The sequence below is a fragment of the Microtus oregoni genome, unplaced genomic scaffold, assembly GCF_018167655.1.
Source record: "Microtus oregoni isolate MIOR12 unplaced genomic scaffold, Mior012 000017F_ref0000208, whole genome shotgun sequence".
Classification (NCBI taxonomy): Eukaryota; Metazoa; Chordata; class Mammalia; order Rodentia; family Cricetidae; genus Microtus; species Microtus oregoni.
The window spans coordinates 41955294-41967557 of NW_024543076.1; positions in this window are offsets into that span (position 1 = coordinate 41955294).

Below are 12264 nucleotides of genomic sequence, written 5' to 3' on the forward strand. Positions count from 1 at the left end.
AAAATTTATATGGGAAAAGTCTCTGTATTAATTATAAAAGGTAAATTGAGACTTCATCAATTAGCAGGTATAGACCCAGCAGAGATTATAGTGCCTTTTACTGCTGATGAAATAAAAAAGTTATGGGAGGACAATGAACCCTGGCAAAGGGCTTGTGCTAATATTTGGGAGAAATTAGTAGCAATTATCCCAAAAGTGATAGACTTAACCTTATAAAGAGAACTTCTTGGATTCTTCCTGAATTGTATGCAATGTACCTATAACTAGATTCTGTATATTTCATATGAATGCAAATAAAACAGGGAAGGCAGGTTACAAATCAGAAGAACTGAATAAGGTGGAACAAAGCCCTTATAATTCTGCCCAGAAGGCAGAATTATATAGTATTCTTGTGGTACAAAAAGATTTTAAAGAACCTCTCAATATAATTTATGATTCACAATATTCAGAAAGAGTTGTTTTATGTATTGAAACTGCTGAATTTATACCAGATGATACAGAATTGACTTAATTGTTCATCCGGGTATAAGACATAATCAGGAATAGACTTTGTCCTATATACATAGCACATGTCTGATCCCATACAGGTCTGCCTGGTCTTCTAGCACAAGGTAATGCAGAAATTGATCAATTATTGATTGAAAGTGTGTTACAAGCTTCTGAATTTCATAAGAAAACATCATGTCAATAGCAAAGGTTTAAAGAAAGAGTTTTCTATTCCATGGCATCAAGTTAAGGATATTATAAAGAAGTGTCATGCTTGTTCTTTCTATAATCAAACACCACTGACTGCAGGGAATAACTCTAAGGGTACTCAAAGGAATGAAATCTGGCAGATGGATATCTTCCACTTTATGGAATTTGGTAAATTGATATATGTACACCACACCATAGACATATATTCAGGTTTCAATGGGCAACTGCCTTGAGCTCAGAAAAGGCTGATTCATTAATCACACATTTATTAGGAGTTATGGTCATCATGGGAATTTCTGCACAAATAAATACAGACAATGGCCCAACATATGTATCTAAGAAAATGAAATGTTTTTTGCTTATTATAATATGAAGCACATTACAAGTATACCAAATAATGCTTCAGGTCAGGGAGTTATAGAAAGGTCAAATTGTACTATTAAGAATATGCTGAACAAACAGAAAGGGATGAAAAATAACCCAGAAATAGATTGCAAAATGCTTTATTAACCTTGAATTTTCTTAATGCTAATGAAAAGAAACAACAGCATCAGAGAGGTATCGGATAATGAAAAAAAAAACTTCTTCATTAAATCAACCAATATATTTCAAGGATGTGTTGACCTCACAATGGAAACCAGAAGATGTGCTATGTTGTCCAATTGTTTCCAGAGGAGAAAAAAAAACATGGATACCATCAAAATTAATAAAGATTTTTTTTTGAAAAGGAGAAACCTATTGAAACAGAGAAATAACAGCTCATCTACTACAGTGACAACCATACATGTGGTAAGGAAAGACATATAGGGTTGGGGCAGGGTTCTGCTCTTATCTTTTCAGAAAAATTCCACATCATCAAAAATTCAAGAGACCCTGAATATTTGAATGCTGACAGAGAAAAAAAAAATTATCCACTAAGGAGCATCTAGAAAACAGGATATGGTTTATTAATCCAGGAACTGTTCACACTTACATTTATATACACACACATACACTATATATATATATACATATATATATATATATATATATATATATATATATATATATATGATTTTTGAGTTGGACAATGGCTCTGTACTTCTCTAAATCCAAGCTTGCTGTTAAAAGGAACATTTGGAGATTTTGTCTCTTATCAGGAGCCATCTGGTATGGATGGGACAGAGGAAGACTTTAGGAAAAAATTACTTTTTCCATGCCTATTTTGTCTATATCATATTCTTCATTTTATGTATTTTTATATGAATGTCATGAATGATTTCCATGATGAACAATAGATTTTCTTACAGTTCCTTTTCCTACAGTAATCTGTGAAATTTCCAGGAAGATAGTGTCCCACAGAAACCACTCCACCTAGTTGAAATGACATCATGATGTAGACAGCGCTACGATAAGACCATTTGTGGTACCAGTTGCTGAAATGGTGCACCTTCTCATATCTGTTCAGAACACCAAACGAGAACTTTGAAAATAAAAAAAAAAACAAAACTATTGACTGGAAATTTTTGCAACTATACTAGACAGGATCCCATTAAAAAAAAAAAAAACATTGCCCCCAATATATGGAGAAGCAATTCTAGAAGATGGTGCCCCCTATCTAAAGAAGTTTGTCAATAGGGTTGGGAACACTATTTAGGGGTTGTTGATTATTACTTGTATTAGATAGAGGGTTTGGGAAAAAAACTATGTTTGTTCAAAAAAAGGGGGTGAGGGAATAGTAATAGTGGGTAATAGAGAGAATACTTGTGAGCTGTTATTTATGTATAATTTATATTGGAATAGTTTTTGTATATTGATCAAGTACAAATTATATTTGTTACTTTTGTTTACATTATTTGTACATATATACAAAATTATTTTTTCAGATCATATATATGCATGTTTCTACCTTGGTTTAGGACATTTTGTATACTGATACAACTTTTAGGGTATATTTTCATATTGCGTTATATATTACTCCTACCTCTGATCAAGATACTTATACATTGTTTACATTTTGAGGTCATTGTACTCATTTGTTGCACATTTGTTTACAGATTATTTAGTATTTTTACATGAAGTTTTAATATACGTATTAATTATTATAGGTCAATAGTTCTTCATGTTTGTTGTACATACAGTCAGATTAATTAGGTTCTTTAGATACATAGTAATTGTATTCTGTTTAGATACATATTCTTTTTTGGGGGGTGGGGGTTTCGAGACAGGGTTTCTCTGTGGCTTTGGAGCCTGTCCTGGAACTAGCTCTTGTAGACCAGACTGGTCTCGAACTCACAGAGATCCGCCTGCCTCTGCCTCCCGAGTGCTGGGATTAAAGACGTGCGCCACCACCGCCCGGCTCTGGATATGTATTCTTTAACGACTTCAAGGATCTGTGAAACATGGCATTTAAATAAATTAGGGTTCTGTTGACATGGCACATGATTGCTTCTGATAGCACCAATTTATTCCCGAGAGAATGTTGAGCACCGAAGACACTCCACTTGAAGCTTGTTTTCTTCTTGGCAAAACTGCCCTTTAGGAAAGAAACTGACAATGCATCAACCATCGACAAGATACATGATATCCAGAAATGGATAAGCAGGAATGTCATATCTTGCCAAGATAGAATAAAATGTTTTTGAAAAAGTTCCTGCCTTTGAAAATGGTATGTCAGTTATACTAGGCTTTAGCCAAAGTTGGTTGCTTCAATGTTGCAAAATAAGTCTTTGGGTGATTGCTCAGGTATCTAATTGTCTCAGTCATATATTGCTCACTTTGGAAGCTATTTGATTGTATTCCTTGCCTATTCAAGTAACATTATATCCCTTCTCAGGCCTTCAATGGGGTTGAAGATTAGATAGTCATAGTTACTTTACTTTATGATCTAACCAAGCCACTTCCTATCCAAGACTTAGACTCCATAGGATACAATGTTTATTAAAACATTTAGCATATGTTCTTTGCTTAATATTGTTTTGCTGGTTATAATTCTAATTATACTTGAAATCTGTTCCTAATATATATAGTTTTGTATTGGGTTTGGAACTTTCTTTTTTAAACAAAGAGGGGAGGTGCTGTGGGAGCACATTCTGCTCCTTCAGCTGATAGCCTTTATGATACTAGCCCACTTGGGCATGATCTCTTCTAGTTTAAAAAGCAGCAGGAACTGTGTGCCTGCTCTCTTGCTTCCGGCTCCCATTCAGGCTGCTAAACTCTGTTCCTGTTTGTGCTCAGAGGACTATTGTTTACAATGGCCATCTGTCAGTTTTCCCCTTAAATAAATAGCCCTCTTTTCATCCTAATTCTGAACTGGTGTGGGAATGTTTTATAGCATCAATAACTTACTAACCCTATCTCTAGAACATAATATCTAAGATCCAATATGTTGTTACAAGTATTTCTTCAATCTACATTTGGCATATTTCATAAGAGCATGGATTAACATTTAATTTATGTTAGTTAGAAAGTCATCAATTATCTCTGTTGACTGAGTTTTCTGTCCCTGCCCCGTTCCCACATCATAACTATCCCCCTTTTTTTGAACAAATATAGTTTTCTCCCCATACCTTTATTCTTTCTTATTTCCACAATTGTTTCCATGGGTAGATGATTTATGGAAGACTATTGTGATGGGACATACACACCAAAGCCTGTGTGCAGTTGTAGAGTTACTCAGTATTCTCATATGTCTCACATAAAGCCTTATTATCAAAATCAAACAAGAGACTTTAGCATGCTGAAGAACCATTTCTCATATTACCTTTATTTTCTAATGCAAGTTTGCATTTTCACTAAAGCAAATTAAAAGTGGCACTTATTTGACATTTTGAAGTGATATAATTAGAAATATTTTTGCTAAGGTTAAGAATTGCAGTGTCCTAGATGATCTTGTCCTCATTTAGCTAACTACAAAGCACCCATAAAGTGTAAGGTAGACACAATTTATTTTGGTTTACACACACACACATTCACATTCATGTTTATTCATATACACATTCATATATCTGAATCTTTATGCTCCATGAATAAAACACCATAATTTTTTTGTATTAGGCTATGAACATAACTTTCTTTGATCAGGAAAAATGTGCTTTGGTTTTTTTAAAGACTCATTTTCATTCAAACTTTCCTATGAATGTTAACTGAATGCATATAAATCTTCAGAGTTTAGATATAAATCAAGTTCTTTTCATATGAGAATTTCTCTAACCTTTTGAGCAATGAAGTCCCCCAGAATTTGATTTTTTTTCCTGCTCTTTGTCTATATAAAATAGAGTTTAAAAATCAAATTTTCTAAATCAAATTTTGTTCCATATTATACTCTGGACCTTTAATGAGTTATTTTGCCTCTATGAACTTCTGTAGACAATGGGAATAATAAAATAGCACATTCAGGCTAGTGGTAATATATATATATATATATATACACACATATACATATACATGACTGGAGTTATAAGTATACATCATATATAATATATACATGTATAGTATATATGTATATAATATATGTATATACGTATATTATTTTTACATTATTCAAATCAACTTTTTATTTTTATCGTCATTTGAAATTAATCTTATTTTATTGATTCTAGCTCTCTTGTTTGATTCTATATCTCTATGCTGTTTCCTTTTAGAATATGTGTCTTGTTTATTTTATAACTTAAAACACCAAGGCACTGGCAGAGTTCCTTATTACTTAAACCAAAGCATTTTAATGGAGATAATTTCTGTTGATTTTTGGAATTTATTTTCTCTGTGAAAATGCTGATTCCCAGGAAGCACTCAACTAGAACTCACTGAATATTGTTTGCCTATATGGACTCATGAGCTGGAGCAAGAGCCGAGCTCCAAAGGGAGCTCCTCGAGACTGAATTACTTAAAGACTGAAGGAGCTACAACTGCCACCACTGGACCTCCACCCTCACTCTTATCACCAACACCACAGTTCCCTGCTGATCCAGAGGGCAGAGAGAAGACTAGTATATAGATGGAAAGAGCTAAAGAGAGAAAGAATAGAAGGTAAAGAGGTGTGTAAGAAAAAACAGATTATTGAGGAAGGATAGGTTGAGAATGGGAAAGAGAAAAGTGATCAAAGAAAAGGAAAACTTAGTGACAAAATGGGGTTCAACATTTAACCCAGGTCAGCGTTTTACAAGGAAAGATGATAGTCTCGATCCTGCAAGTCTATGTCACAAAGTCATGAAGTTGGAATCTTTAAGAGGCTGCTGGTATATGTTGGTCTTATAGATTTAATGTCTGTCTCACCAAAACAGAAACTCAAATTCAAGGTTACTCGGTTAGATGACTAAGTATCATACCCAAGGCCCACAAATGTGGGGACCAACAAATGAGAGAACATGTCTCACCTTGTCTGGAGGTCCGAAAGTTTGAGCTTACTTTCTTTTTCTCAAAGTTATTGACAACAGATGTGGCTATAAACAAAAGATTTTGACTTAGAGTGTGATTAATTAGTATTTTGGATATAGAGGTGGATTTGCTCTATCTGGACTAAAGGTCAGAGAATTCAAGTCTATTCCTTATAGCATATTAATGAAGTCTGTTGCCTCCTCCCTCCCCTTTTGGAGTGAAGTTTATAAGCATGTGGAAAATAAACAAAGCAGATACAATATTCACCGAATGTCCCTCCTGATGCAGCTCTGTGTTTCTGTCTCTTACTTCTCTTTTCCTTTTGTTCAATAATTCTAATCCTCATGCTCCTACCCTGGAATGTACAAGTTTTGTTGAGGCTGGTCTTTAGCACACAGAAAGACCCCAGACTCCATTCCTGGCATTCTCCTATGTGTCCCAGCACAAACAGAACTAAATTAACATCCAGGAGCATTATTCTTCAGGCAACAAAACAGTATATCTATGACTTGCTTTGGTGAAATACAGGCTGTAGAACCTAGCTCTCCTATTTCCAAACCTCACCTTATACATGCCTTGTCACTCTCCTCAGGTACCCTTGAAATCTCCTGTGGTCACCATGGAAGCTCGCCTGATGTTCTCACAGTGCCACAGTGAAAACTCACCTGTATTTTCACAGCATAGGTGAAGAGTATAAACTACCAACCACATCCAGTGCATCCTCATCTCACTAATGATGGAGGAAGGTCATTGGCTAATAAAGGAACTGCCTTGGCCCATTTTATTGGTTGGAAGATAGGTGGGAGGAGTAGACAGAACAAAATGCTGGGAGGAAGAGGAAGTGAGGTCAGAGTCTCGACATCTCTCCTCTCGGGAGCAGACGCCTGAGAGAGACGCCATGCCCCGCTCCCGGGATGAAGCTCCGACCCAGGGTGGACTAGGCTAGAATCTTCCCGGTAAGATCGGTTCTCACAGATTATTAGAGATGGGTTGATCGGGATGTGAGAATTAGCCTGTAAGTGCTAGAGCTAAAGGGCCAAGCAGTGCTTAAAAGAATACAGTGTCTGTGTAATTATTTTGGGGCATAAGCTAGCCAAGCAGGTGGCGTGGGTGCTGGGAACACAGCCCCGCCGCCCCCATTACTACACACAAAGCTTATTTTCTCCCTTTCTTTCTCTCTTTCTTCCTTCCTTCCTTCCTTCCTTTCTTTCTTTCTTTCTTTCATTTTACTTTTTGGTTTTTGGAGATAGGGTTTCTCTGTGTAAACAGCACTGGTTGTCCTGGAGGTCACTCTGTAGATTAGACTGGCTGGCCTCAAACTCACAGAGATCCACTTGCCACTGCCTTCCCAGTGCTGGGATTAAAGGCATGTGCCACCACTACCTGTCTTGGAAAAGTCTAACTTAACACACACTGAACAATATCAATGAATTTGGAGGACAACTGACAGATGACGTGTTGCCACTATAGGATAGGCCCTTACCATCTTATGACAGGGGACAAGTGCAACTTCTATTCAAGGTAAAAAAAAAATCCAGCATATAGATAAATTTTGATGGCCATGCTATCCTAATTTTACACTCATTTTTTTCTTTTTAAAAATTATTATTATTGTTATTATTATTATTATCACTGATTTTTTGAGATTGGGTTTCTCTGTAGCTTTGGAGCCTATCCTGGAACTAGCCTTGTAGACCAGACTGACCTAGAACTCATAGAGATCTGCCCACCTCTGCCTCTTGAGTGCTGGTGTACCACCACCACATGACTTAAAAAATTTTAAGCATTGAAAGTTCTATATATTTCTATGACACATGTTGCTCATATCCATGAATAACGTCCCTATCTTTTCTTAGTGCCTACCGTTGCAGCCCCTTCATGTATTCATATGATCTAAAATTTTGTTTTTTTACATTAACAATTTCTGAGTTAGATTAGTGCTACCAATTTGCACACAAGTGTGTATATCCTACCAAGAACAATCTATAGACACATTGAAATCCTCATTAAATTTCAAAGGCAATTCTTCACATAAATTGTACAAAACATCCAGTATGGAAAAACAAAAGACCCTTGATAGCCAAAATAATCCTTAACATAAAACAAACAAACAGAAAACACTTGAGTTATCATCATCACCACAGATTTCGAGCTATCCTACAGAGATAAAGCAATGAAAACAACAAGGTCCTGCCATAAAAAACAGATGTATTGAACAGTGAGACTGAATTGAAGATTCAGACATAAACACATTCTGAAGTTTCACAGAAAGACCAAATCACACACTCTCAAAAGACACTTTTTCACCAAGTTTTCTGCTTAAACTGGACAATTCACTGTAGCAAAACAAAAAAGAGACCCTTACCTACCATCCTAAATAAAACTCAACTCTAAATGGATCAAGGACTTTAACAAAAGAGTTGATACATCAAATCTGATAGATGATAAAGTAGGAAATACAAAAAATTACAGAAACAGGTATGTACTGTATGAATAGTACTCCTGTAGTACAAGAAGTAAGACTAGCAAGTAGCTGATGCAAATTCACAAAATTTCAAGAATTTATATAGCAATGGTAGCTGTCAATAAAGTGAAGAGCAGTCTACAGGATGGGAGAAAATTTCTTTCCAGTTTTGCACTGGACAAGATACTTCTTTACAATGAACTTATAAAACTAAACAAGAAAAAGACAACAACAACCCAGCAAAGACAGTCTATGTAACTGAAGAGAAAGTTCTCAAAGCCAGAAATACACAGCTATTAAACACTTTGATAAGTGTTCAACAGTCTTAACTCTTAGAGAAAAGCAGATTAAACTACTTGATAATTCCATCTCATACAAGTTGAAGTCATCATCATCAAGAAATCCAGTGACCACAAATTCTGACATGAATTAAGGAAAATTGAACTTACAGAGCGAGAAAGCACAAAGGTTTCCTTTTTTTTAAATTTATCTTTATTCTATGTGCATTGGTGTTTTGCCTGCATGCATGTCTTTGTGATGATATCGGATTTCCTGAAACTGAAGTTACATACAGTTTGGAACTGCTATGTGCATGCTGGGAATTGAATTTGGGTCATCAGGAAGAACAGTCAGTGCTATTTACCACTGGACCACTGGATTTCCTTTCCAACTCAATTGTAGCTGATAAATGTAGATTTTCACAGAAGAGCAATGAAAAAGGTGCCATATAGAACTTGGCATACATCCATGTTCTTTCTTAAAGACCCTCATGTCCTTCATATGATTCAACCAAGTAAAAATACTCTATTTTCCTAAAGTATCTTGCACCTGATATAAAGCAGTGTTACCAGAGAGAGTCACAGACCAGAACAACCAGCCATCCAGTCAATAATCCCATGGCTTTGCCAAATGGGAATCCCCAATTGGGTCGACTATTGGTTAAACACTGGTTGTCACTACCCTACAGTCCCATGCCCTCTTCAGTATCTGACAGAGTCAATGGTTCACTTTTAGTGATTTTTAAACATTATTTGCTTCAAATTTAATAAATTTTCAAACTTACTTCCTGCAAGAAAGTAAAAATGGATTTATACCATTTGATAATGTACAAAAATATTCTGATATGAGACATAAGAAATATATAAAGACAGCTTCTAAGTCACAGAAGTTCAGAGTTAACAAAATCACCACTGATGACAAGAAGAAGTTTTAGTTGTTAAATTTTAATTTTTAATATTTAATGGAGATATTTTATTCTACAAAAAACTAACCACTTAACTAATAATGCTAAAGAAATGTAATCACACTGCAAATTAATGTTTTATATTAATATCACACAAGTTTTGATTCAAGCTGGTGATTCTGAGGTGAAAATTCTACCTGTTATATTGCTGATTTCAAGAATAGTTCTAGTTTATTTTCCATCTTGTGTTTGGCAAAAAGTGGCATCAAATATTATGTTTATTCTAAAAAAGCTATGTTCTAATGCTACTATATTTTTCTCATGTTCATATAAATGAAACATGGCAGATGGTATAATATTAGGGTTTCTATTGCAAATACTTTTGCTTGTCCATCTTAATAAGGTTCACTTGGTACTCCATGAAGCAATCCCTTCTGCCTGCCAGCTTACATCGAAGATCTAGAAATAATGAACACTCTGGGCACTGACCTCCAGCAATGTTCTTCCTGATTTGTTCCCTTTCACAAAACACTCAGGTTCTGCCCCATTTCTTACCATGCATCAGTTCTTCTCATGAGTTTCTCACAAAGTGGAGAGGTGGGGAGAGAGGAACAAATAGAACAGATGATAAATTTTCCAGTCATAGAAAAATTGCTTTGACATTTACAATCCATAGCAACTCTGTATGAAAGATGGACATCATAGTTTCCTCCTGCCCTCTGTGATTCGAATAGACATTTGTTGCTTTGCTACCTAATGTGATCTTGACTAGTATGAAACCTTGTGGTCTGCATGAGTGCCTTGTTTTGATTTAAATGTTTGTGCCTGTTCCTGGCTGCTCCTACTGGGCAGTCTATTGTGTTACATAAACAAATAATATAATATTAACTTCAACAATTACTAAATTCAGTAGAACTTTGTTCTTTGGTTCCTTATCAATGCCTTCAAAGCTTTAAAATGTGAATGCAGCCACTTCCCAGCATATGCTTGCCATTTGTAGGAGCTTAAGCATTGTCTTGTTTGCTTTCTCTCTCCCATTTCTGTTTCACACATATCCTGCTTCCCAATTTCTCTGTTCCTATAATTCATGATTATCTTCAAGAACTGGAATGGACTGAAGGCAGTAAAGTCAGGTGATTCAATTTCTAGGTAGCATTAATGAGAAAAACAGCACAATTGTGCATATATGAGGTTTTCTTAGGGATATCTCTCTTTCATTCATAGTAATCCTTTGCCTCTCTGCTTTCAAGTCTTTAAAATGTATATTTATTTTTGAGAATATCATATATGCATACAATCTACTGCCAATTTCCAACTCTAACTATTCTCACTTGACTTCCAACATGTCCCCCTCCCAACTTTATGTCCTTGTCATTGTTTTTGATAATCCATCAAATTCAGTTAGAGCCTCTCAGATGTGCAAAGGATCATTTACTAGTGTGTGGGAAAATTACCAGTGGCCACATCCTCAAATATGAGTTCTTCTTCCTCCGAAACTACCCACAATAGCTTCTCAGTAAAAGGAATAAAAGGAAGGCCCCCTATATAAAAATTCCATTTTTTTTTTTAGAACTTAAAATAAGTAAAATGTAGCTCATGTAAGGCAAAGCCTTAATCTTAGGAACAAAATCCTACAGAAAATATTATTGTGACACTTGTGTACTTGGGGTCATTTGGTGTCTTTTTAACATTGGAGATGAATTTTTTTTGAACATTGTTTTTCTTATATTTTTTTTATTTTTTTTTGTTTTTCTTATATTTTTAAATTCCCTATTCTACTCTACTAGAAATAAATCTGTTTAAACAATTATGGAACTGAGTGTGATGAATTCATAGATAATGTATTCCAGAGGGGTTAAAATTAGATGCAAACTCTCTTTATAGAGAAGCTAGATCTCAAAGGTAATATGAGCAATCAATCTTAAAATGATGAAAAATGATGAATTACAGTGCAATCTGTCAAGAAACTTCTGTTAGAAGGAAGCTGTGGTTATGGTCTTATTTCTGAGAAATTAAAAATCCAATAGTATAAATTTTTCATGTTTTTTGTGTTTTCTTTAAATCATTACCAAAGCTTTCAATGACATACAAACAGAGTCATGCTGAAGATTAAAAAAAATAGGGAAAGGCAATGGAAAATTAAAAGATAGTCCAAGTGCCACAGAACAACACCGAAAGCATTGAAGGACAAATTCATAATGCTCTCATTATTCAAACATAAGAGAAAAGGTGGTAGAAAGACGTACTAAAGATAAAGAAGATTTTATTTGTTTGTTTTTTTATTTTTTTCAAGGTATGATTTCTCTGTGTAGCCTTGGTTGCCCTGGAGCTTGCTTTATTCACCAGGCTGTCCTGAAACTCCAGGGATATGTCTGCCTCTTTCTTTGAAGTGCTGGGAATTAAAGGTGTGCGTGTGTCACTACCACCTGCGTAGGAATAATTCTTAAGAAAAGATAAAGTTAATATGAAGAATTTGTTAGAATACGTATTTTATAAAATAGTCTGTGTGCACATAGTGAAATAGCTTCTATAATTTATAGTGTCTTTGACTATATATATTTATATA